The 10,000-nt window shown below is 42.1% G+C and overlaps 1 protein-coding gene across 1 annotated transcript in view; it reads right to left on the bottom strand.

Moving 5' to 3' along the window:
* Nucleotides 1-10,000, bottom strand: part of zbtb20 (zinc finger and BTB domain containing 20) — a 70,750-nt gene that overhangs the window by 47,304 nt on the left and 13,446 nt on the right. The window contains exon 2 of the mRNA XM_063202712.1: nt 2,234-2,420. The gene's annotated coding sequence lies outside the window, so the exon portion shown is untranslated. The remainder of the gene's footprint in view (nt 1-2,233; nt 2,421-10,000) is intronic.

The following is a 10,000-nucleotide window of genomic DNA, read 5'->3' as shown; positions in this document are numbered from 1 at the left end:
TAATTATGTTAAACTCTCCACTCCATGCTAACTATGCTAAACTCTACTCCATTCTAATTATGTTAAACTCTCCACTCCATGCTAACTATGCTAAACTCTACTCCATTCTAATTATGTTAAACTCTCCACTCCATGCTAACTATGCTAAACTCTACTCCATGCTAGCTATGCTATACTCTCCACTCTTCTCAAGGTTAATTCTCTTCTCCATCAGTTCCCAAACTTAAGTTAAGGGGTATGTGGGAAGTAAGCCAGCTGTGGCCTAATGGTTAGAGAGATGGACTTAACATCAGAGGGTTGCAGGTTCAAATCCTACCCTGACCTCTCCCTACACCTCAACCCAGGACTGATGTGCCCTTGAGCAAGGTACCTAACCTCGCATTGCTCCAGGGACTGTAACCAATACCCTGTACGTAAATAACTGTAAGTTGCTTTGGATAAAAGCGTCAACTAAGTGTAATGTAATGCGATGCGATGTGATGTGATGTAGAAGTGGATTTAGACAGGGCCGGAGTGCCCCACATTTAATACAGAAAAAAAGTATTTTGCAACCGTTGGCTGCTGCTATGCTCTCCATCCTTAAAGGACCAGTTCAGTCAATTTCAATATGCTGTTGTATGGCTCACGCTACCCTTGACTTGTCAGTACCCGGTGATGCCACATTTTTCGGCTCAGCCCTTTCCGAGATATGAGCTATTCTAATGGGTCAGCGTTTGTTTACATTTTTTAATTTTTTTACATAGGCCTACTAATATTTTCCCAAAAGGTACAGCTGTTTGCTAGCTGTCTGCTGATGTTTTATAACCTTTTGGATGTTTTTGGGAATAAATAAAAATGTTTTTTTGAAATGTAAACAAAGCGCTGCCCCCATTACAATGACCAGGATCTTGTAAACGTCTGAAGAAGAAGAAAAAAAATCTCAGGTACTGTCCAGTCCAGGGTAGTGTGAGCATTACAACTGCATGTTGAAATTGACTGAACTAGGTCCTTTAAGGAGGAACTAACAATGAAACATTTTAAATGGAAATCATTTGGAAATCATTTAGACAACTCTCACACTCCATCATTTCTGACCTTGCATCACATCAAACAACCTCCAGACCATGAATACGAAATGAAATGGTTGTATTATGGGATGGTCAGGACCAGGCTAGTTATGCACAAACAATTGGAGATTTGCAGGAGAGTGTGGTTTGCATTATCAGAACAGCTTCAGTCAGTCAAAAAAAAGCAAAATATATATATTTGACATGCTTGTCAAATGTGTACAAAATTCAAACACTTTAGACATAAAAAATGAGGTCCAAACCTGCAGAGGTCCTGCAGTCAGCCATTTCACATTCTACTTTTGGAATCCCAATATAATTCAGGACATATGACCAAAAAAAAACCCTTGCCGACTGCCCCTTCAAGGAACAGTACACAGAATGTACAGAGTTTGAAGAAAAAACTAAAAATAATAATAACAATAATAACTCTCTCTCTCTCTCTCTCTCTCTCTCTCTCTCTCTCTCACACACATGCACACTTATGCATGAACAAAATACATGCATACATACATACATACATGCATACATACATACATGCATAGATACATGCATACATACATAACATATACATACATGAATAAATGCATATGTACATATAAAGTATGCCCATATATATTCATGTACACACACACACACACACACACACACACACACACACACACACACACACACACTCCTCAGTTGACACACACACACTCAACACATGCACACAGATGCGCCCGCGCACGCACACTCACACACACACATGTGCATGCCAAATCTGCTGAAAACAAACTGCTGAAGTATCCAACACACAGCAATACAAATATGGACAAACACACACACACACACACACACACACACACACACACACGCTACTGATCCACTATGTCCGCACCAGAACAATAACGAAGGAGCAAACACATGCACATACACTCTTGTTCTCAAACACACACACACAGCGGAAGAGTTCTCTCATGGGCACACACGCACACACACACACCTCCCATCTCCACACACACACCTCACTTCTCCACACACACACATCTCCCATCTCCACACACACCTCACGTCTCTCTCTCCTCACACACACACCTTCCATCTCCACACAGACACACACACCTCCCATCTCCACACACACACACTCCCATCTCCACACACACACCTCCCATGTCCACACACCCCTCCCGTCTCTCTCTCCTCACCGTGAGCATGTGGGGGGGCAGGTGTGTGGTGTTGCTGCTGGTGCTGGTTGCCCCCGGTGATGGCTGGCTAGTCGCTGTTGCCGCGGCGATGGGTTGTTAGTGTCTTGGGGGCGTGGTCAAATATGAAGCCACCACCCCCCCGTCACATAGGACACGCCTCCTCGCACTACACAGTTGCCCCGGCAACCTGCCAAAACAATCAGCACATTCATGGTTACTCGGCTGCGCACGCACGCACGCACACACACACACACACAGACATACACACACACACACACACACAAACATAAGCACACAAACAGACACAAACAGACACAAACATTACCGTTTTTCTTTATCAGTTAACACACCGGTCTAACCAGTGACACTGATCCTTTTGAAACATTTTGTGGTTTTTGCATTTTCAGAAGTAGTAGTTGATACACCACGCTCTTCCGTGTGGTGCGTCTCCAAGCGTTTCGGCTGTTGCCTTCGTCAGTGTCTTCCTGACGAATTTTGCAAAAGGCTCCAAAACATACTTAGGGGTGATAGTGAAAAAAAATCCTGAGCCTGAACTTTTTCCTCTGCTCAAACGACGACGACAAGATACTGCATAGTGACGTAACGTAGACCTATTTTGACACATTTAATAGCCTGTGTATGACCATTATTCAAGCCTGATAGTAGAAGAAAACCCTGAACCTGTAACACTTTCTGAGATAAGAATAACCTAATGGCTAATTATTATCAATGTTTTTATTTTTGCAAACTCTATCAAGCCTGAAATCAGGCATAGAGCCTGAATACTATCAGCCCTGCATACTGTTACAAAAGCAAACTCTGTTTACCATCAGCAGAGATGTATGAACACCACCAATCACCAGGCATTACCCAGTGATCAGAAAGTCATAGCTACCAATGAAGGGGAAAAATACAAAATACTGCCACCGTTATGTTGCAATTCACCATTGCGCACGCACGCACACACACACAGACACACACACAGACACACACGCACGCACACACACACAGACACACACACAGACAATGGCAAGTTGTATTAGCGGGCTTCACCCCTGCACACACACACAGCACACACACACACACACAATCGCAGTCACACACACACACACACACTATTTCTGTATCAATATTTGTAAGGCCATAATTCTGGTCACGAGATGAGCTATGAGCAAAGACTGTCTATATAGGAGGAGACGGAAAACTTCAGAAATCGTCCACAGGAATGAACAGGGGGGATTCGTTACGCCGATATGGCTCGTGCTTGCACATACCCCACGTGTCCAGACACAAGAGCCAATTGCCTGCTGAGCTGCGCTGTCATTTATCCAATCATCTCGCCGCCTCGACGTGCAAGCTTTTACGACTGCTCAATCCCAATCAGTATGGCCTCGGAATTTGCTTCCGCCGGTCAGTTGCATCGGGTAGCTACTCGCATGGGGTTTCTACAGAGTCCGCGCAACTTGATCCCAAAGCTGAACATGTTGTTGTGAAAATGCCACGTTCAGTTCAACACATCAGTTGGAAAACAATGATTTGCAGCGTTGCTTTCACACATACGACCATAAGTAGATAGCCATTATAATCTGGTTTTCATTGCGATTCCAACCACATGGGTTGTGCATCGCTCAGTTGTCCCATTTCATTCATTTTAAGATGCCCATGGTCTAACTAATCTGAAATTGTAACCCTGAGGCCAAGATGGCCGCCGAGTGAACTGACTTCTGGGAAGGGACTTTGTATGTGATTAGCCATTAGACACAATTCCCCCATTGCTTGGCACTGCTGCCTATTGCATACAGTAGCTTTCATGCTGTTTTGATGTGTGTGTGTGTGTGTGTGTGTGTGTGTGTGTGTGTGTGTGTGTGTGTGTGTGTGTGTGTGTGTGTGTGTCTGTGTGTCTGTGTGTGTGTGTGTGTGTTTTCTGTGTAGTCATCGGTCTCCTGCGTGGTCAGTGTGGCGGTTGGAAACAGGTTTCACTTGTGGAGGGTTTTCACACAAGTGTAATGTAATGTAATGTAATGTAATGTTTCACACAATATGATATTTTAACCTTTGTGTTCCTTTGACCTAGACATTACCAAAAACACCTTGTGGCAAATTATTGGATTGAAAATCAGAATGCTTTGATGCAATTTTTTAGCAATTAACTTCTTTGTTCCAATGTTGGATGATAATTGAACTTCTGTAAATATTAATATGATTTAAAGTAGGCCTACTACTAGTATAATAAACATATTCGTAACTAATATAAAGTATAAAGTGTAGAAGTACTAAAGCATTAGAAATTAAGAACATGAAATGAAACAGAGTGAAATACCAATCAATCTCGAGTTGGAAATGGGGTCTGCAGACTGATTGGTACTGTGTGTGTGTGTGTGTGTGTGTGTGGGTGTGGGTGGGTGTGTGTGTGTGTGTGTGTGTGTGTGTGTAAGACACGGCGTCTTCAGAAGAAGATGTTTAAAAGACATTGTCAAACTAATCATCCAGTGCGTTCATACACAGCTGAGAATATGGTAAAAAGTAAGAATACAGTCTTTTATTAATAGAATATATTTAATATAGTAGAATATAGTACTTTATTAACAGAATATAGTATTTTTAATATAAAATAATGAATTTGTACTGAAATGTGTTAACAGTGTTAAATGTGTTGATTAACTGTATCAAACATGAACGCATTTAATAAACAATGTGAATATTAAGTGGCTTTCACTCATCAATCAATACAATTTGCACCATTCACATAAAATTATCTCTCTCGCTCACACACACACACACACACACACACACACACACACACACACACACACACACACACACACACACACACACACACACACACACTACAATGCAGCATGCACACACACACACACACACACACACACACACACACACACACACACACACACACACACACACACACACACACACACACACACACACACATATATTTTTAAGTCTATTGTTTCACCTTTTGTCTTTAGTAGGATAGGTCAGTGAGCAGAAACGTGAAGACAAGGAGAGAGAGAGAGAGAGAGAGAGGAAGAGAGAGAGAGAGAGGGAGAGAGGAAGAGAGAGAGGAAGAGAGAGAGAGATGGGGCAGAGTAATCACCATTATTTGGATCCAAATTGAAATCACGACTTGTAATAACAATCATTCAACAATTAACAACTGCATTTTGTGCCGAATGTCTTCACAACATGAAATATAACCAAGAATGTTAAGGGATGGGATCAAAAAAACCCTGAATTGTAATAATTATGTAAAAGGCAATAGCATGAATCTTAGGTGGCCCTACATATTTCTGGCCGGAAACACCAGCCTGTCAACATGTTCTGACTTCAAGGACGCCCAAACGCAGGTCATTACATTGCCCCCTGTTCAATCACGACTGAATCACGATTTTCATTTATTTATTTTTAATCGCTAAAAGCTAAAAAAAAAAACATGTGCCAACGAGAGAAGAAAGGAGAGAGAGGGAGAGAGAGACAGACAGACAGACAAGTATAAACACACACCCACACACACACGCACGCACACACACACACACACACACACACACACACACACTGGATTTGAACCTGGGTCCCGGTGGCCAATATTGCTAGTCCGTTACATTAGCGACTGCACCACTGCACCCCAGCCCCACACACACACACACTGAAATACATTCACAGTCGTACAAACACACACACACACACGCACACACACACACACACACACACACACACACACACACACTGAAATACATTCACAGTCGTACAAACACACACACACACACACACACACTGAAATACATTCACAGTCGTACAAACACACACACACACACGCACACACACAATTTCTGTATCAATATTTGAAACGTGATAATCGTGAGATGAGCTGTGGGATTGGCCAATCAGCTGTGAGATGTGATCTGCTATCAGCCAATAGCAGCGCGGCAGATACTCACTGGGGTGACCACACCCCTTTTCTGCACTCTCATCACACACACTACATGGTCAACACACACACACACACACACACACACACACACACACACACACATACACGCGCACACACACACACACACACACATACACGCGCACACACACACACACACACACACACACACACAGTTACTATCATCACACCCTTACATTGCACACTCAAACACACATTACTGTACACACATTTCAAGACACAAAAACAAACATTACTATCACACACACACACACACACAGACACACACACACACACACTGCGAGTCACATCGTTATCACATACACATGTCAAGACACACTTTCTGCTTCTTATTCCCTCTCTCTCCTTCGTTGAGTTGTGCGCTAAACTGCTCTACACACACACATTCGCAAGAGTGCAAGTGTGTATCTGTATCGGAAGACAAAACGAGAGAGAGAGAGAGAGAGAGAGAGAGAGAGAGAGAGAGGGCACACACAGAAGAGCACACACACACATACACACACAAACACACATACACACACACACACGTGCAAACATTCTTCTCTGAAGTATTTTTCTGGGTATACTGTAGAGGGTTCCTAATTCTCTCTGGTTACTAAACTGAAAAACACAATTCCCTCATCCACACACACACACACACGCGCGCGCGCCCGCACGCGTGCACACACGCACACATGCACTCTCTCCCTCATCCCCCCCCCCACACACACACACAAATACACACACTGTCTCTCTCTACCACCCCAACTATCACTCCCTGTAACATTCTCTCTCTCTCTCTCTCTCTCTCTCTCTCTCTCTCTCTCTCTCTCTCTCTCTCTCCCCTACTTCCTCACATGTAAGCCCATATCCCCTGTCCTCTTCAGTTGGGCACTTTGAGAGTGAGTGTGTTAAATATATTTGTAAGGGGTTTTTTTTCTCTTCGTGAAATCACATGTTTTCAACTTTTTCTGCTTTTGCAGAACTCTTCCAACAAAAAAAAAATAGCCAAACTGCTGTAATAGCACAAAACTGCTTTGCATTACAGTTTATAACTCATAACACACACTTTACAAAATGTAGCAAAAACAATCCATTGCACAACACTCCTTTTGCATAGCTGTGAACACTGCAACTCACTGCTTTACACACGACTTCCAAATGATGACCACACTCCTAGACCCCTAAACTCCTGAAAATGTAAAATTCTACTGTGTCTACATAGTTTCTTCAAAAAGTGGAGAAGACGCGCTCACACTATTTACAATTCTTGACTGGGTGCTGAATCCCACAAAAACGCCATTACACGCTGAAGAAGGGCTCTGCCCGAAACGTTCGTTGGCGAATAAACAAAGAAGAAATCTGAAGAGTGCTGTCCTTCGCTTCCTTCATTTATTCTACATAGTTTCTGCAATGTGTGATAGTTGTGTGATTATGTGGGTATGCTACTGATTTGGTACAAAACCAATTCATTTCACAACCGTGTGTACTATCCAAACCGTGCTGGGTTCTGCAATGTATCTACTCAGTAAGGCTGAATTGATACACTCACGATTCGGTTCGTTCGTGTCACTATGTTTGACCTACGATTTTTTAAATGTAATTTGAAAAATTAATTAATTTTCTTTTTCCACATTTACCAACATTTAAAAATATTCTATTCTAAAAAATTCTAGAATAAAGTATAAAAACTTTGAATTGGCGTGTCATGATACTACCTTCTTGCTCCGCGATACAGTATCGTCACTTTGTGTATCGCGCACACACACACACACACACACACACACACACACACACACACACACACACACACACACACACACACACATTATACACACATTATACACACTATACAGTATCGTCACTTTGTGTATCGCGCACACACACACACACACACACACACACACACACACACACACACACACACACACACACACACACACACACACATTATACACACTATACAGTATCGTCACTTTGTGTATCGTGATTTCTTGGTTCGATACAAAATCGTTACAGCCCTACAACTCAATTTTGTTGATTTGGTGTGAGGTCGCTGTATTCGTATGAGGAGTTCTGCAAAAAACAGCTTAAGTCACAACAAATGAGCTTTAGCAATCAGAACAAACTGTAATGTAGCATTGGTGTTTGGTATTTATGTGTCCCTCTCTCTGGTATGTAATTTATTCACTAATATATTCATTCATTTTATTTACATTAGCCTCCATTTTGATATAATATGCATTTTGTTCACATATCTGTTCACATAACCTACTTTAAATACAAACATAAAATACTACTGCTGCTACTATACTACACTAATAATAATCATACTCATCATCATCATCCTTTGGTTGAGTGCAACACAAATGAAAGAAATAGTTCCGTGTGTTTGTCCATGAGTGAGAGAGTGTGCTTTCGTTCGTTCATTCCTGTGTGTCTGTGTCCGTGTCAGAGTCCGTGTGTGTGTGTGTGTGTGTGTGTGTGTGAGTGTGTCCGTGTGTGTGCATGAGTGGATATCCGTGTGTGTGCATGTGATAGAGTGTGTCCGTGTGTGTGTGTGTGAGTGTGCGTGTCCGCGTCAGTATGTGTGTGTGTGTGTCCGTGTGTGTGTGTCCGTGTGTGTGTGTCTGTACATGTTTGTCCGTGTCTCTGTGTGTGTGTTTTTCAGTATGTGTGCATGTCTGGGTCTGTATGTGAGTGTGCGTGTCCATCCGTGTGTGTGTGTGTGTGTGTGTGAGTGTGAGTGTGTGAGTGTGCGCGCGCATGTGTGTGCCATTGAGAGACAGACAGAGCAATAAAATCAGATGAGAGGGAAACGAAGAGAGTGAGAGAGAGAGAGGGAGAGAGAGAGAGAGAGAGAGAGGGAGAGAGAGAGAGAGAGAGAGGGGGAGAGAGAGAGAGATAAGGGATGACAAAAGGGTAGAGATGAAGAGAGAGAGTGAAAAAAGAATCAGGGAGGTGTGTGTGTGTGTGGCGGCGTGTGTGTGTGTGTGGCGGTGTATGTGTGTGTGTGGCAGTGTGTATGTGTGTGTGCGTGTGTACAATATGTGTGTAGACAAAATGATACGTTTAAATGTGTGTGTTTTTGTGTGTGTATGTGCGTGGCGACAATAGTGACTTTAAAATTTAAGAAAGCAGTTGAAAGATAGAGAGCAAGAGAGAGAGAGCAAGAGAGTAGACTGAGACGATGTTATTTCTTTATAAAATCAAAAAGGCATGTGCATTTTTATTATTATTTGTATTATTTCATTTATGTGTGTATATCTAAGAATAAATATATTTATTCTTTATTGTGTTGACTGTGATGTGTGTTTGTCTTGTGTGTCTTGTGCGTCCTTATGCCACTGCCAAAGCAAATTTCCCATTTTAGGGAAGTTTAATGGAAAATAAAGAAGTCTAAGTCTAAGTCTAAGAGGAAGACACAGAATACAAAGTTTTGATTATTGCGTCTGTATGTATCAACGAGCAGACAATCCCAAATGAGGAGTAAAGCAGGTGTAGTCTTGACTTCATTAAACAGAATGATCTGATTCTATGAGCACACCATGTGTTTCTATCTAGAGATTCTATTTTTTTTTTAAATTGCGCGATTATATTAGAAAATTGTTAGTTGCAGTATATCCGCAGCTTATTGCCTTACGTATATTGATTCATTAGATATTAGTGCTGCTAAAAACATTCCAACTCTGCTTCAAAGACAAAACATTTTATCGCGAGATTAACGCTCGATGTGACCCAGTGAACCTTTTTCATAAACTAGCCGACCTAGCTGTGAGCTTAACTACAACTCCCAGCATGCCCAGTAATGGATAACACTA

This window comes from Engraulis encrasicolus, chromosome 7 (assembly GCF_034702125.1).
Source record: "Engraulis encrasicolus isolate BLACKSEA-1 chromosome 7, IST_EnEncr_1.0, whole genome shotgun sequence".
Classification (NCBI taxonomy): Eukaryota; Metazoa; Chordata; class Actinopteri; order Clupeiformes; family Engraulidae; genus Engraulis; species Engraulis encrasicolus.
This window is presented reverse-complemented; position numbering and strand designations above follow the sequence as displayed.